Source organism: Mustela lutreola, chromosome 5 (assembly GCF_030435805.1).
Source record: "Mustela lutreola isolate mMusLut2 chromosome 5, mMusLut2.pri, whole genome shotgun sequence".
Taxonomy (NCBI): domain Eukaryota; kingdom Metazoa; phylum Chordata; class Mammalia; order Carnivora; family Mustelidae; genus Mustela; species Mustela lutreola.
The window spans coordinates 121,474,209-121,491,264 of NC_081294.1; the positions used below are offsets into that span (position 1 = coordinate 121,474,209).

Consider the following 17,056-nt stretch of genomic DNA (forward strand, 5'->3'; position numbering starts at 1 on the left):
AAAATAATTTAATTTAGTGTGTGCTTTAAAGAAGAGTTCTCTGTGTCTATATGGTAGGAGGGGGGTTTTCCATATAGTCAATTATAGTAGAGTCATTTATCAAGTAGCTCAGGCATTCCCACTGATTGGTATAACCACCACTCTCATCTGTCAAATTCCCAAATCTGAACTCTGGTCTTTTCCACTAATTCATCCATGTGTCACACCACCTCACCTGAACTGTTATGGCTTTATAGTTAGTCTTGGCATGTGGGAGAGGGACTCTCCTATCTGATTCTTTTTCAGAATTGTCTAAGCTATTCTTAGTCTGTTTCTTTTACATGAATTTCAGAATCAGTCTGTCAAGTTCAACAAAGAGCCCAGTTGAGGTTGTAATTTGAATTGCATTAGAAGAGATTACTTTGAAGATGACTGACAGTGTTACTCCATTGGGTCTTCCTATGCTTGAACGTGGTTTCTTCTTTAAGTATTTTCTAATGCCTTGCAATGACATTTTATACTTTTTTTCCCCCCATAATCACACATCTTTTGTTAGTTTTAATACTGGGCACCTTATTTTTTTATTACTACTATTTAAGTTAATTACATCTTCTGTTTAAATCCTCACACTGCTTGGAGTTAGATATTTTCATGACTATTTCACAACTAAGCCAACCAAGGCTCAGAAAGAATAAGCACCCCGGCACACATCCTCGGTAGTAAGTGATCAGAGGTGGGGTACAAAATAAGTGGGAGCTGACCCCAAATCCAGTGCTCTTAAACTTAACTTTACATCCTGTCTTGTGATGGGTGTCCTTGATGACAGCATTTTTTAAAAATCAAAACAACATGAGGATGTTTAGGGTCACAAAGTAGGAATAATAAGAATAAGCATTTATCTCATCAAAAGCAGTGCTTTTCAAATTTTGATGTTTCTACAAATAACCTGGAGATCCTATTATCCAATTGGTCTAAAGTAGAGCCTGAGACTCTGCTCTTGGGGAGAACTCTTCCACTGAGGCATTCACAAATGTCTTTCAAACAAAAGTTTTACATTTTGTCATAATCTCACATCCTTAGTTAAATTTAATGTGAGGCACCTTACATTTTTATTATCACTGCTCATGTTATCTACCTTTCTGTTTCGATCCTTATAATATTGTGAGTTAGGTATTTTATCACTAAGGAAACGAAGTTTAGAAAAATTAACTAAGGGCGCCTGAGTGGCTCAGTTGGTTAAGTAGCTGGCTTCAGCTCAAGTCATGAGTCCTGATCTTGGGGTCCCAGGATCAAGTCCCGCCTTGAGCTCTCTGCTCAGCAGGGAGTTTGCCTCTCCCTCTGTCCCTCAACCACCTCTCGTGATCTCTCTCTCTCTTTCTCTCAAATAAATAGAATCTTTAAAAAGAAGAAGAAGAAGAAGATGATGATGATGATGATGATGATAATGAAGTAACTGGCCAAATGCCATAGGTGGTAAATGATAGGTGATGTCAATAGTGCTAGTCCTAGGAACTCACTTTGAGAACCATTGCTCTACAGTGTCTGACAAGTGACTCTCTAATTAGTAATGATTAAAGGTGAGAATTCCACCAGATGGCAGCAGAAGCTCATCATTTCATGTTGAGTGACTTTCCACTTAGCTGTGGATGAAGTGTCTTGGACACGGGCAGCTGCCCAATGTGTTAGTCTGTCTCTAGGAAATGAATCAGGCTCCCCTGGCTCCGGAGGCTCGGTGACACAGGAGCCACTGTAGCGTGTCAGTATTGACAATGAGCCACTCACCAGGAGCAACCAGCTGGGACGGGTATCATGCCCACAGGCTTCTCCCAAAAAGCCTCTTCTGAGAGGCTTGTAAATGATAATGAAAAATTGTTTTCCATCCATTGCTTTTTTTCATCCCCAGGAGTTCTGTTTGGGCACTTACCCAAGAACGGGAGGCCTGGTTTGAGATGTCTGGCAGGATATGAGAGGAGGAAATGATTCATTCGCTTGGGGGTGAGGGAGGGAAAACAGTTCAGGCAGATAAACCTGAATTAGAGTCCAAAGATTCCAGGAAAACCCAAAGAGTGTGCTTGTGGACCATGAGGCCCCTGTCAGATCATTAGCCACAGGCGCCCCCAACCCCTGAGGAGCCACAGGCCATCCCTTTTACTCAGTTCTTTTTTTGTCATCTGAGCCTGAAAACAAAACAAAACAAAAAAAATTTCACCAAAGAAAGGAATCCATCATCTCCTCATGTTCCCACCATCAACTTGGTGAGGGGAAAACACCTCAGCCTCACTGAGAAGGATCACAGACTCTTGGTTTTCCATTTTTAAAAAACTTCTCAAGCATAAGCCTGTGCCTGGGGAGGCCCCAGTGGTCGCGACCCCTATTGTTAGAGCAGGTTGAAGTGTTCCGTGTCATCTGCAGTCCCTGGGAAGGTCCTACCTCCTCATCTCGCCTTATTCTGCCATCACTGGCTCCTATTGGAGATCGGCCTCCTCATCATCCAGCACGCACCACACAGGCTCTCAGACTCACCAGTGGGGCAGACAGGCGTTGTGGAAAATGAAACAGACAGGAAAGAGGGGTTCAAGGCTGTGCTGGGCTGACCCTCCCACCGAGAGCAGGCTTGACCTGCTGAACTATTCATGAGGACACAAGCAGATTACCCATGGCCCTATTATTTAAGGGTTTCTGCTTCCAGAATTTTCTGGGAAAAAGAAGGATAGGGAACCAGGTCCATGCCACTGGGGCCAGGCTGCTTCCCCAGGGCTATATGTGTTTATAAAGGGTAGAGCTGAGCTACAAACCCACATCCGAGGTCCAGGCTCCACTCTGTGAGCTTTCAGACAGGAACCTAGGGTACTCATTAGATGTTTACTGGACGAATGTATTTATGAGAGAAGTTGCACTTTGCAACAATACAAACAAGCAAAAATATTAAAGAAAACACCAAAAACAAAAAATTGATCACCTACAGATAGGTTAAAGGCAAAGAGAGTAAGGAAGTCTTTGGCCACTGGCTCTGGACCCCAGAGACCCCATGGCTCTTTACTCTGAGTCTGAGGATTCTCATTGTCACCATAGGGCGTGGTGCCCAGATGACTAGAGCTCTCAGCTCTCCTTCCCTGCTGCTGTCTTGACCACACCTTTCCTTGTGTCCTTGTGGCTCCCTGCCTTCTTCCTTTGCTGCATCAAGGCCAGAGCCTGATTCATAGGCTCATATACTGTGATAAGTTGCTTCTATGAATCGTTTCATAAAACAAAGACACCTTGTATAGAAAGTAAAAAACTCTCCCAAGATAATTCTCTAGCGCTTCTTAGCTATGGGTCATAGAATCCCCTGAGGATGTGGTAAAAGCTGCAGACCCTCTACTCTATAAAAGAGTATGTGTGTGTGCAGGTGTGCACACACACACACACACACACAAACATCAGGGCACACAATTTCAGGGAGGGTCCTGTATCCTCAAATCCCATCTGGAAACCCCAGGCTGGGAACCTATACCCTAGATGGCCATTATTTGGTTTTATTCACAGGGAGACTCACAAAATCCCATTGGTGCCATTTAGTAAGGGATAAGCTAAGATAGAAAGGGATAGAATTTGGAAGTTCTTCACCTTTAATTTGTACCTTTTGCATCTTTAGGCAGACAAATGATAGTACTTTCAAAACTCTAGAAAATAAGTATTTTTTTAAAGACTTTATTTATTCATTTGGCAGGCAGAGATCACAAGCAGGCAGAGAGGCAGGCAGAGAGAGAGAGAGGAGGAAGCAGAGAGCCCGATGCGCGGCTCGATCCCAGGACCCTGGGATCATGACCTGAGCCGAAGGCAGAGGCTTTAACCCACTGAGCCACACAGGTGCCCCCAAAAGTATTTTAATGGTAAAGATGTTTTAATAGTTTTAAGTGGTCACAACTGGTGGACAAGGAGGGCAGAGGATCTGGAGAACATTTCAGCACAGTAGGACAAGGCCCTGGGCTCTGCCCCATGCGGGACAAGGCTCTGCTCCTGGCATAGCACTGGGCTCTCTCGAGGTGTTAGCTGTTGGGTGTGTAGATTTGGGGATCTGAGCCTGGAGTGGTAAAACAACACAGAGGAGACTCTGGTTCCATCACACCATCCTACTAGGTCTGGTCCAGGGCCTACTTCCAGAAAGGAGAACAGATTCCCAGATCACAGGTCAAGGTTGAGCATTTTAGGATGCTAGAGCCAGCTCTTGGGGAAATCTGAGCTGTCTGCTCTGTTGGGGCTACAGTTGGTATAACAGAGCTCTGCAGGCAGACAGCCCAGACCAACCAACCCTTCGGCTTGCCTGGTCCTGTCCTCAAAGTCCTGCATCTCAAGAAACTCCTCAGTCCTGGGAAAACCGGGACAGTAGGTCACCCTACTGGGTCTCAGATAGTAACCTTGGGCGGGATGTCTCATCTCTCTGAGCCTCAGTTTGCACATCCACAAAATAAGGCAATACCCCACGTTGAGGGGTTCTTGATGACACTGGAACCAAAGACGCAGGTAATTGCCCAGTGTTTGGCAGGCAGACAGGCAGCAGAATGGCCGTCTTCTCTCTTGTTGCCTGGAGGGCCAGTCTTTCAGGGTGCCTCGGGGCAGACACAGACATTTCCTCCTCCATGGCCCCAGGGCTCTCCAGGCAAGGTCCAAGGCCCCCGGTTCCATCAGGCACAGGAGGATAGCACGGATGAAAACGTGGCAGATTCAGCCCCCTTTCTGAGTCCTTTTCTCTCCCTCCCACAGGTTCTTTCTCTCCACACTCCCCACAGACGTGCCTCAAACTCCAAGTCTTTCATCTCAGAGTCTGCTAACCGTCATCTGTACTTTAAATGATTGAAAAGAAACTCCTGAAAGTGTTGGCATTCTAATCTCTTCTCTCATAAAAAAAAAGAAAGAAAAGAAAAGAAAAAAGGCTTTGTCTCTTTTGAAAGCAGATTCATATACCAGAGACTTTGACGCTTTATTTTTATTTATTTATTTATTTATTGTGTTATGTTAGTCACCGTATAGCATGTCATTAGTTTTTAATGCAATGTTCCATGAGTCATTGTTTATACCTAACACCCAGTGCTCCGTGCAATACGTGCCCTCCTTAATACCCACCACCAAGCTCACCCATCCCCCCACCCTTTCTCCCCTCTAAAACCCTCAGTCTGTTTCCTGGAGTCCACAGGGTCTCATGGTTCGTTTTTCTCTTTGATTCCCCTCCTTCATTTTCCCCTCCCTTCTCCTAATGTCCTCCATGCTTTTCCTTATGTCCCTGCAAATAAGTGAAACCATCTAATAATTGACTTTCTCTGCTTGACTTGTTTCATTCAGCATCATCTCCTCCAGCCCCGTCCATGTTGATGCAAAAGTTGGGTATTCATCCTTTCTGATGGCTGCGTAATATTCCTTCGTGTGTATGGACCACATCTTCTTTATCCATTCAACTTTGACCCTTTAATGGCTGTATCTGTTAGGCTGGATTCAGTGGCCCGTGTGAGAAAACACAAACAGAGTAGTTTAAGCAAGACGGACGTTGTTTCTTTCTCGCATAAAAGGTCTGGGATGGTAGTTTAAAAGCCATCCTGGGCCACGGCATCCTCACTCCCCTCCCACCGTGCTGGATTCCAGTCCCGTGGTCGCTTCCTGGGTCCAGAAGGCAGTTGGAGCACCAATCATTACAGATCGTTTAAGGGCAGAAGAAAGAAGCAAGGGAAAACGGCAGAAAAGATACCTGCTGACTGAGTCCGTTTCATTTAAGGAGTCTTCCAAAAAGACCCCGGCAACGCGTAGATTTGCATTTCATTGGCCAGAGCTTAATTACAAGGTCACCAGTAGTTACAAAAGAAACTGGGAAATAGGCACTTCTCCGGGCACCTTGCAGCCTCACAGAAAGTAAGGTTCAGATACTAAGGAAGGAAAGGAGAATGCACCTAGAAAATGCACCAAATGGAGAGGCCACACTGGTCAAGACTTCTGTCTTTGTTTTCCCTGATGGCTAGTTAATCAGTCATGCTAGCGACAGATCTCTCTGTCCCACATTTCTGGTGACCAGACCAAATTTTGGCACCCCTCAATGACCAATACAAGAAAGAATGAAGGGCATTATACTAACATTGGAGGGGGTTGGGTTCAATTGCTAGTTAACTAGCTCAGATTTCCAAGGGATGTTCTGTCTGAGGATTTTTTTTTTTAAGATTTTATTTATTTATTTGACAGACAGATCACAAGCAGGCAGAGAGGCAGGCAGAGAGAGAGGAGGAAGCAGGCTCCCTGCTGAGCAGAGAGCCCCATGCGGGGCTTGATCCCAGGACCCTAGGATCATGACCTGAGCTGAAGGCAGAGGCTTTAACCCACTGAGCCACCCAGGTGCCCCCTGTCTGAGGATTTTAAAAACCACAGTAAACTTTTCACTTATCTGTGGATTTAAAGGTTGTTACATTCTCTTAAGATTCTATTTATAACTTCCTGGTTGCTCTTCAATTGTGTTATAAAATAAAATTCTGAAAGTAGCCAGGAATTCTGAAGAACAAAGGCTATTTCTTTTCTAATATTTATTGATCATGACTCACAGAAGAAATACATAATGACCAAAGAACATTAAGCTCATGACTTAGAACTGGTAATATAGTGGTGGCTGATTGCTGAGGAAAAAATTAATCTTATGGGATAATTTCTGACACAGAAGGAATTAGTCATTTCAGCTTCATTGCAACTTGCAAACTGGAGCTAGGATTTCCTAGCTAACATTCCTAAACAGGTCAGATGGATACAATGCACATAGTACTGAACCTAATGCCCAATATGTTCTCCTGATTCTTTTTCTTTTCTTTTTTTTTAATTAGCTTCAGGGGTAGAATTTAGTGATTCGTCAGTTGCATATAACACCCAGGGCTCATTACATAAGTGCCCTCCCCAATATCCATCACCCAGTTACCCCATCTCCTCACCCATCTCCCCTCCACCAGCCCTCAGTTTGTTTCCTAGAGTGACGAGTCTCTCACGGTGTGCCCCCCCCCCTCTGCTTTCTCCTGATTCTTTGTCTATGGACACATGATTCTCTTTAACATTTAGGTTTAATCTCAGAAGTACAGGCAATAAACTAAATCACACTTTCAGCTAAAAATAGCAATGAGAAAGAAGTAAGTGCTAGAGTTGGCTGCACAAACAGGACAGCTATGACCCGTGATGGAAGCAGCGTTAGATATGTGAGTTTGACTGACCAGGAGGGAGTAAGAACCATGAAGTATCCTGAAGAGCAGCTCCTAGTTAGGGAAAACTTTGAAAACAAAGGAACCAGGTGTATATTTGTTTTAAACTAAAAAATAAGAATGAACAGGCCCTTTTCTCAAGAGAGAAAAGCAAGATTTGAAATATACAAGTAATTGCCATGTGCAGACTCATCCTTTGGGGAACCTTCTAGAAGGAGATGATACACTGTCAGCAGCAACTCTAGCAGCTACTGTATATTAGCCCTGATGGGAAAAGAGCTCTCAGTGCATACTGCTTTCTGAATTCAAAGCAGTCAGCCACATCCAATTGTGTCTCTTAGTGAAATGCCTCATTTCACAAGGAATGTAAATCAGTTCTCCTCCACAAATGGATTGTATCTCTGGTATTTCATAAATTGCATCAGACCCAATGTACCTCAGTAATTTGTATAACCTGATGTCCTTCTTCTCTGATTGTGTCTTAGCAACAGACCGTTCGCAGAATCTTAAACACAGTAAAAAACATTTGTTTTTATTAGTGGTTAAAACAAGCAGCGAGGGAATATTAACGTTAACGGACACTGCTAAATTCATAGTATAGCATGTGGGACTGAGCATGGGACCCTTGAATTAATCTTCTCACAACTCAGTAATAATAATAGATGGGACACCTGGGTGGCTCTGTCATTAAGCTTCTGCCTTCGGCTCAGGTCATGATCCCAGGGTCCTGGAATTGAGCCTCGGACCCGGCTCCTTGCTCAGCAGGAAGCCTGCTTCTCCCTCTCCCACTCCCCCTGCTTGTGTTCCCTCTCTTGCTGTCTCTCTGTCAAATAAATAAATAAAATCTTTTTTTTAAATAGTAATAATAGCCACTGTCAAGGGAAGTACCCACTGTGAGCCTGATGCTTTACTAATAGCTTTACATACACATTCTCATTAAATTCTCCCAACAACACACTGAAGGAATATTTACATTCCCATTTTTCAGAATAGGAAAGTACAGCACAAGGTCTTACTGCTATCAACTAGTAGTGTCATTATTTAAATCTAGGTCTGTCTGAATCCAGATCTATGCTCTTTATTCCTACATTTGGTTTCCTCATGAAGATTCAAATTCCTTTCTCCTCTGATATCATTTTAACATATCTTCTTGGAAGAAAAGGAAAGAAATGTTAGAACTTTCTTTTGAAGATCACAGTAATTTTATTAATTCTTCAATGAAATACAAATCATATTATTTCAACCAGACCAAAGTAGCATCCACAGCCTTCTGTACATTTTCCTAGGTTATCATAGGGCCTGTCTTTTATCCATGTGCTATACGGGGCCTCCCCACAAATGTTTATAGGCATAATGAGAAAATATCTGGAACCAATTCAAGAAAAGAGTGTTCTGATACCCACCCGGCGTGTGAGTTTTCTAGGCATAACTTCCTTTGGGAAAGAGATGATTGTTCTTAGATGGTAGAGCATTTCAACCCCCCAACTAGGCATATAGCATTGAACCAGCTTAGAAGAGTAGGAAAAAGAGTGCGATTCCAATCTTATAAACAAACAAATGTAGTTTGTTTCATAATATATGCATGTAATGATCTGGAAAAAAAATTATACCTGATTTATAGCAGTAGAACACTGAATGTAGGATCCCAAATTATTTTTTTTTCATTTTAGTGTTTTCAAAATTACCTAAAATAAATGGGTATATACTCCCCAAAAGTAATATTTTCATTTTTTAATTTTTTTAAAAAAGATTTTATTTAGTTGAGAGAGAGAGAGCGTGTGTGAACAGGAGAGGATCAGAGGGAGAGGGAGAGAATCTCCAGCAAACTCCCCGCTGAGTGCAAAGCCCAATGCTGGGATCAAGCCCGTGGCCCGGACACCATGACCTGAGCAAAAATCAGGAATTGGAAGCTTAACAGACTGAGCCACTCAGGTCTCCTCCCAAAAGTGATAGTGTTAACGGGCAGGTGAATTCTTGAAACATGCAATAAGTGGCTGGAGGCACAGCCATATAGCACGAGGCCTCTTAGTTTTGCACCCATTTGTGGTTTATCAATGTCATTAACAATAAAAAATCTTCAATATCTCGTCACTTTTTCATTAGCTGGAAAGATAAACTAGTCTGAAAAAGTTACAAAGCTTAAAGTTTTCCATGGACTTAATCACTGTGAACCAGCATCGTTTAAAAAGCAAATGGGCTCATCTCTTTTGTACAGCTTGGTGTTCACATTCCATTTGTGCAAAGATTGTTTCTAGAGATAAGAAATCTCGTGGTGTCATTTTGGTTATCTGTTTCCATGGCAACATAGGGATTCAGGGAAGAGTTCCTAGTACCTTTGCTATTTGTTATGGGCATATGTCCATCTAAATGAAGGCAATTCCCTGTGAGACTGTGTTGTAAATATTTGAAGCTGAAGTGAGATTCAGTTATGATTCTCAGAATTCACATTAATAACAGTAATTCTGTGACTACTTTCATTAATTTTACTTTTCATTAATTTTATTAATTTCAGTATTCTGAATACATCACATTTTTCATGACAATTCTGTCTTAAAAAGGTCACAAAACAAAGTTCTGTTTAGGATTACTGGTTAGCGTAGAGTGTAACAATGATGGTTTTTCCAGCTAAGGTTCTCCCGGTGTGCTCATTCACTTGCACACACATGCACACACAGAAAGTAGAATATGAATTTTCTCTTAATATTTACCCAAATACAATATTGTCCAGGATTCTCAACATTTTGTCCAGTATTCTCTTCTTATAATGCTTTCCTGGTAAATCCTTAAAAACGGCAATAGAATGGTATACAAAGCTAGAATCAGCGTTCTGATCACAACTTATCACAATCTCTGTGATCTTGGGCAATTCCTCTCACCTCTCTGTGCTTCCAGTTTCTCATCAGTAAAATCATCTAAACTAATAAAAGGAAGGAAAAGTAGTCTGAGACAAAAGTGAAAAACTGAAAAGAGAAAATTAGAATTGTCTCTGTCCCCCTCCAGTACAACCTCTACTCCTTTTTTCTCCGTAGTGAAGGGTCATGCCACAGAAAGAAAGAAAGAATGAAAGAGGTCACTTTCTTTTTGGCCAAGCACACACATGAACCCCTAAAGAATTTTCAGGTTACTATTTACTTTAGGTTCAACCAATGTGGTCCCAGCCAAAAAAAAAAAAAAAAAAAATTCATGCAGTTATGGGAGGTAGAAGCTGGCTTATCTAATGTCCATTCAGTTTATACCCATGAAGTACACCCAGACATTCGGGGATGTAGTTTTAGATTTTCAGAATAAAGGACATCCTTTCTATTCTTCTTTTACTCACCCTTGACCTTTTTATTTTTTTCAAGATAGGTTTATTTATTTATTTATTTATTTATTTATTTGATATATATTTATAGAGAGATAGAGAGAGAGAGAGAGAACGAACAAACAAACAGGCAGAATAGCAGGTAGAGAGAGAGGGAGAAGCAATCTTCCTGTTGAGGAAGGAGCCCAACACTGGGCTCAACCCCAGGACCCTGGGATCATGACCTGAGCCGAAGGCAGAGGCTTAACCCACTGAGCCACCCAGATTCCCCTCCCTAGTAATTTCTTAAGAAGTAAAGGAAACTACTGAAGGAGACCAGGGAGCTCCTAGACCTTCCAAGATGGCTGGTGTTTAAAGAACAATTCCAACCACCTTGTATGTGTTTCTCTAGGAGTACAAAACCATAGGGAAAATAAGAGACAGAAACTGGATTCTGCTGGCTGAGCAAACGGGTCCCTGCTTGTAATCTAAGAAATCCAGGAAGCACTTAGCTAATAGTCTTGGCCTTGAGGAGGTCACTCTAATCTGCAGGTGAGCCAAGAATAAGCAACTGATAGGGATGGGGTGGCTGGGTGATAGACACTGGGAAGGGCATGTGCTATGGTGAGTGCTGGGAAATGCGTAAGCCTGATGGTTCACAGACCTGTACCCCTGGGGCTAATAATACATTATATGCTAATTAAAAAAAAAAAAGAGTAAGTAACTGAACCAACCAAAACTCATCTGCCCTTTGGCCCTATATTAAAATAGTCCCTAGGGGCGCCTGGGTGGCTCAGTGGGTTAAGCCTCTGCCTTCCGCTCAGGACATGGTCCCAGGATCCTGGAATCCAGCCCCGCATCGGGCTCTCTGCTCAGCAGGGAGCCTGCCTCCCTTCCTTTCTCGCCTGCTTCTCTGCCTACTTGTGATCTCTGTCTGTCAAATAAATAAATAAAATCTTTAAAAAAATAAAACAGACCCTAAGGCAAGCTGATTACAATCTTTTTCTAGGGCCTTCAGATGTTACTAAAATGTCCCAAGCTTTCCTAGCTGTTAAGCCTCTAAACCACGATTCTAGCCCAGAGTCTAGGGCCTTGATGGCCCAAGTGTGGTTTGGAGACGAGCAGTGTCAGCCTCACAAGACTTCCTTACTTCACATCTCTTAGTTCACACTTCTTGGCAAGTAAGGCGAGTATAGACTTGCTTCACCTTCTTCAGAGATTGGTTGTTAAAAGTCTGACAAAGTTTTTTGTTGTTTTTTTTTTTTTTTAAGATTTTACTTATTTATTTATTTATTTGTCAGAGAGAGAGAGAGAGAGAGCGAGCACAAGCAGGCAGAGTGGTAGGCAGAGGGAGAGAGAGAAGCAGGCTCCCTGCCAATCAAGGAGCCAGATGCTGGGTTTGATCCCAGGACCCTGAGATCATGACCTGAGCGAAAGGCAGAGGCTTAACCCACTGAGCCACCCAGGTGTCCCTGAATATTCCTTTTTTTAAAACACATAATATTCTTTTTAAAAAAATATATTTATTTGTTTATTTATTTGCCAGAGACAGACAGAGAGAGCGCACAAAAGCAGAGAGAGCAACAGGCCCCATGTGAAACAGGTTCCCCTCTGAGTAAGGAACCCCATGTGGGACTCAATCCCACGACCCCACCTGAGCTTCAGGCAGACGCTTAACCAACTGAGCCACCCAGGCGCCCCTAAACACAGGACAGTCTTGAGAAAACTTCTGAAGGGAAAGGTAAGCTCAGTCAGTGCTCAGAATCCTGAAGGTTGCAGGGTCTAGTTCTTTCCGTTTAGGGGAAGAGGAACCCAGCTAGTGAGCTGCCCCTTTTATACCACTAGGAGGCGCTAGGACCCCCTTCAAGTCCCAGGCCTCAGGCACCTAGACTTCTTGGTCATAAAACAAACCCGGAAGGTGAGACTTACTTTTTAGCCATACTTTCATTTTCATTTCACAGGATGTGTGGCTTACCTTGCACAGTGAAGAGGAAAGAGGAGTTGCTGGATTTCCATTGGAGATTCTGTTGTAGGAGCAGAATCCCAGTTGAAAGTGGATATAAGGTTACCCTTTCTTACACAAACATTTAGAAAGGAAATAATTTTTTAAAGCATCCTTTCAAAAGTGACCATTTCAGTGCACAAAACCTTCTCTGCTTAATTATATTTTATAGAAACTTACCACATACCATCTTACCAAATACTGAAAAGACTTACCGGACACCATCACCACACAAAGGCCCCATTTGTAAGAATATGCTCTAAAAAATTTTGGCAGTTTACCTTCATTTGTTTTTTTTTTTGTTGTTGTTGTTGTTTTGTTTTTTAATGCTCTATAAAAGAGGAAGTTAATAAATTGCTTTAGCCGATCAGACAGTCTCCCATGGCTAAGACTTTGAAATTCAGAGGGTGTCATCTAATATCTTACTGCTCAAAGGAAATATCCTCAAAGAGAGCAAGAATCAATTTTAACCTCTCTATAAACATATAGCATTAATACTGTGTATGTAAACTGAATAAAGTTTCTATTCCTGTCTGGTAAGTATGCCTGATAGTGCACAAAATTTTTAAAATGGAAAAATACAGAAATCATACACCCAACCTCTTCGTGAGAGATTGGGTGATGTTGTTGAAAGTGTGTAGGTTTGCGGTGCCTGGGTGGCTCGGTCCATTGTGCATTGGACTCCTGATTTCAGCTCAGGTCATGATCTCAGGATCATGAGATTGAACCCTGCATTGGGCTCTACACTATGTGTTGAGCCTGCTTAAGATTCTCTCTCTATGGGAATCTGGGTGAAGAAAGCAGGCTCCCTGCTGAGCAGAGAGCCCAATGTGGGACTCAATCCCAGGACCCTGGGATCATGACCTGAGCCGAAGGCAGAGGCTTTAACCCACTGACCCACCCAGGCGCCCCAATAAATAAAATGTTTAAAAAAAAAAAAAGATTCTCTCTCTGTCTCTACTCCCATTCCCCACCCCAGCTCATGCTCACTCCCTCTCTTCCAAAAAAAAAGAAAAAGGGGTGGGGGCGGTGTGAGTCCAGAGCCAGGCAGACAGATCTGCCCCCAAGCGTGGCTCTGTCATTTGCCAGCTGTGAAGTCTTAGGGTGTCATTCATCACTCACCACTCTGCTTCCTTATCTGTAAAGGGAGGATAATAATACTCTGAGATAATATAAGTCACAGAGACCTGGGAAGCTAAGTGGCTTTCTCAAAGCTACCCAATTGGTTTAACCTTCACAACCCAGATTAGACAGGAAGTACGTTTCCTGTGCATTTAGAACATAAGCAATTAACAAAAACCTCATCACTGAAGGAAACTGTCATAAGATTACACAACGGCTTTTTATCTGCGCCCACCCCTCTTAGCCCTAGAACAGCCAGGATGTCCCTGAGGAAGGGGGTTCCTGGTGAACTGGAGTTCTGCACTGCATATCTCTTCCTGAAGTATCTGGAGGAATTTAGCATTTATAACAAATAATGCCTAGCTGCTTGGCATAAGAGACAGCCGATATCTCCGAGTCCTTGAAATCAGTGACCTGTGTTTGCAAGGCAATTCCTCCTAATTTGAATGACATAAAATATGGAAAAGTCAGCTCCAAGAGCCTGGTACTGGGCTTCAGTGAAGTTCATTTCCCTCTTCCTTTCGTATTTCTCTTTCCTTGAATACAGTAACAGTAAAGGTAGAACTAAACAGCTTCCAGCCAAATGGAGAAACATTAGTCTCTCTTTATCAGTTGATGATTTTGAAAGTCCAAATTATTTTTTTTATTTTTTAAGAGTTTATTTATTTATTTGACACCGAGAGAGGGAGAGAGAGAGAGAGAGAGAGAGAGCGCACAAGCAGGAAGCAGCAGGCAGAGGGAAAGGGAGAAGCAGGCTCACTGGGCAGGGAGCCCCATGCAGGGACTCGATCCCAAGACACTGGGATCATGACCTGAGACCAAGGCAGACGCTTAACGACTGAGCCATCCAGGCACCCTGAAAGTCTAAATGATTTTAAAATTAAAAAACGGGGCACCTGGGTAGCTCAGTAGGTTAAAGCCTCTGCCTTCAGCTCAGGTCATGATCCCAGGGTCCTGGAATCGAGTCCCACATCAAGCTCTCTGCTCAGCGGGGAGCCTGCTTCCCCCCTCTCTCTCTGCCTGCCTCTCTGCCTACTTGTGTTCTCTGTCTGTCAAATAAATAAATAAATAAATATCTTTAAAAATCAAAAGGCAAAAATTTATATTTCAAAAGCCAAACCAAGTTTAGGGGTAGAAAAATATACTCTTTGGCCTGATAACCTCTTTGCAAGAGTTAAGATGAAGTAGCCCTCGTGCCTACAACTTAGTGTTTAATGGGAAAAGAATTTGATAACATCTCATATGGGCTTAGATATGAGGGAAAACTAGTCTATGGAAAATGTCTACCATGAAAGAAAGCCAAGAAAGAAAGAAGCACTTCCAGCACTGAGGTGGGAGAAGCTGTGATACGGAGCAGACCCCTTGAACAAGGACTTGCTCCCAGCTGTCAGCTCTGTTCAGTGGCTCAGCTGCAGAGAATCGCTCCAACTGCGGTCATGTCCTTACTGGGCCGCCTGTATGTGGCCACTGAATGGGGATGGGGCTGTAATAAAGGCCCAACATTTGTCAGGATATGTGACAACTCTGCCTACATTTCTCCTCCGCGAGCGCCCCCTGGGTTCACCCACGCTTGGCCAAGCCTCTGTTGCAATCCAGTTTCTCCCACTGCTCAAGTCTTCTTCTGTCCACAAGTGTTATTCCTTATATATCTCTCATACCACAAACTCGGTCTTCAGCATCTCCCTCGGAGAACCAAGCCCACAACTGAAAGCATCACTCTTTCCTCAGAAGTCCGGCGATTCAACCAGAGCTAAACAAGAGGGTTGCTCTAGAGTTAGATTTCACACTCTAACTTGTACCTCAAACTTGCATTCCAACCTCATCCCCAACATGCCTACCATGAGCCTTTCACCCAAGCAGTGTGTTTGCTCACTTCCCAACTTTTATATTTATATATATTTTTTTAAGATTTTATTTATTTATTTAACAGAGGGAGAGAGATCACAAGTAGGCAGAGAGGCATGCAGAGAGAGAGGAGGAAGCAGGCTCCCCGCTGAGCAGAGAACCAGATACAGGGTTTGATCCCAGGACCCCGAGATCATGACCCAAGCCAAAAGCAGAGCCACCCAGACGCCCCACTTCCCAACTTTAAACCCAATCCTCTGCTGTGTAAGAGAAATGCCCTTTCAAGCCTGTTCTGCCCAACCTTGACTAACACAGGCTGAGCTATGAGTCACAGCACTTATTGGTGTTGACTCTGGCAGGGATGAATTTCTCTGCTATCAAGGGCCATAAATTTTGCAAACACAGAGTTAAACCACAGCCAAGTCCTAGACCAGGTAAGCCTGGGATATTGTGGACTGGGCTCTCAACCGTGTCAGCCTCAGAACAAGAAGACAATGCAAGACTGCACTGGGTCAGTAACCTGAGGCGGTCTGATCTACCCATCACAGCTTTCTGCCTTGAACTCATATTAATGAAACACTGTCCTACCATTGGGGACTAGAACTGAATAAAACAATCATGTTCCCTGTCCTCAGAGCTTATTGTCCAGGGTGAGAAATAAAAATCCAGTAAACCATGGGGCACCTGGGTAGTGTGGTTGGTTAAGTGCCCAAGTCTTGGTTTCGATCACGTCATGATCTTGGGGTTGTAGGATTGAGCCCTGCGTCAGGCTCCACACTCCGTGGGGAGTCTGCTTGAGACTCTCTCTCTTTCTCCTTCAGCCCCTCCCCCACTCTCTAAAATAACTAAATAATTCTTTTAAAAAAATCCAAAACCAGCAAGTGAACATTATTTCCTATGCAGGAAACTAACAGAATGCTGTGATGGAAAATAACAGTGAGAAATGGGAATCCACTTAGATGGTAGGGTCAGGAAAGGCCTCCCTCCTGAAAAAAAGACATTTAAGTTGGGCCTGAAAAATAAGAAAGCGTGAGCCATGGAGAGTCAGGAAAAGAGCATTCCAGGCACGGGGATGACACCCATACACCCTTCATTTATGGATCCACTAAGTTACTTCCAAGGTGAGGACCAAAAGGCAGGAGGGAAGAAAATCATCTTCTAATCACTTAAGAAATGAAGTGTCATATTGACTCACAAAGAAAAGCTTTAAAAGTTTTGTTTGTTTTTGCCTACAACTGATTTGATGGGTTGGGTTGGCTGGTGGGCTGGTTTTTGTAATCCTTTGTAGAGTCCCGAACTGAATATATTGCTTTGTGGGTCTGCTGTTGTACATCGGATCCCCTCAGCCTAGAATTCATTTCTCCACTTTCCACTCCTAGGGTCTTCCCTTGCTGCATCTTCATGGTTTACTTAAAGCATCTTCTCTCTCTCTCTCTCTTTTTAAGATTTATTTATTTATTTGTCAGAGAGAGAGAGCACACACACACTAGCAGGCAGAATAGCAGGTAGAGAGAGAAGGAGAAGCAGGCTCCCTGCTGTGCAAGGATCCTGACTCCGGCTCGATCCCAGATCATGACCTGAGCCAAAGGCAGCTGCTTAACAACTGAGCCACCCAGGCCCCCATCTTCT

The 17,056-nt window shown here is 43.2% G+C and overlaps 1 long non-coding RNA gene across 2 annotated transcripts in view; it reads right to left on the reverse strand.

Annotated features, from left to right (window-relative positions):
• Positions 1–3,666: 3,666 nt before the first annotated feature.
• Positions 3,667–17,056, reverse strand: part of LOC131832485 (uncharacterized) — a 42,059-nt gene continuing 28,669 nt past the window's right edge. Inside the window, exons 3-5 of one of the 2 annotated variants that reach the window (XR_009354071.1) lie at positions 12,434–12,482; positions 7,612–7,680; positions 3,667–5,442 (exon numbers count right to left, since the gene is read on the reverse strand). This is a non-coding gene — a long non-coding RNA (uncharacterized LOC131832485). The remainder of the gene's footprint in view (positions 5,443–7,611; positions 7,681–12,433; positions 12,483–17,056) is intronic. The other variant, XR_009354070.1, reaches the window with a different exon arrangement.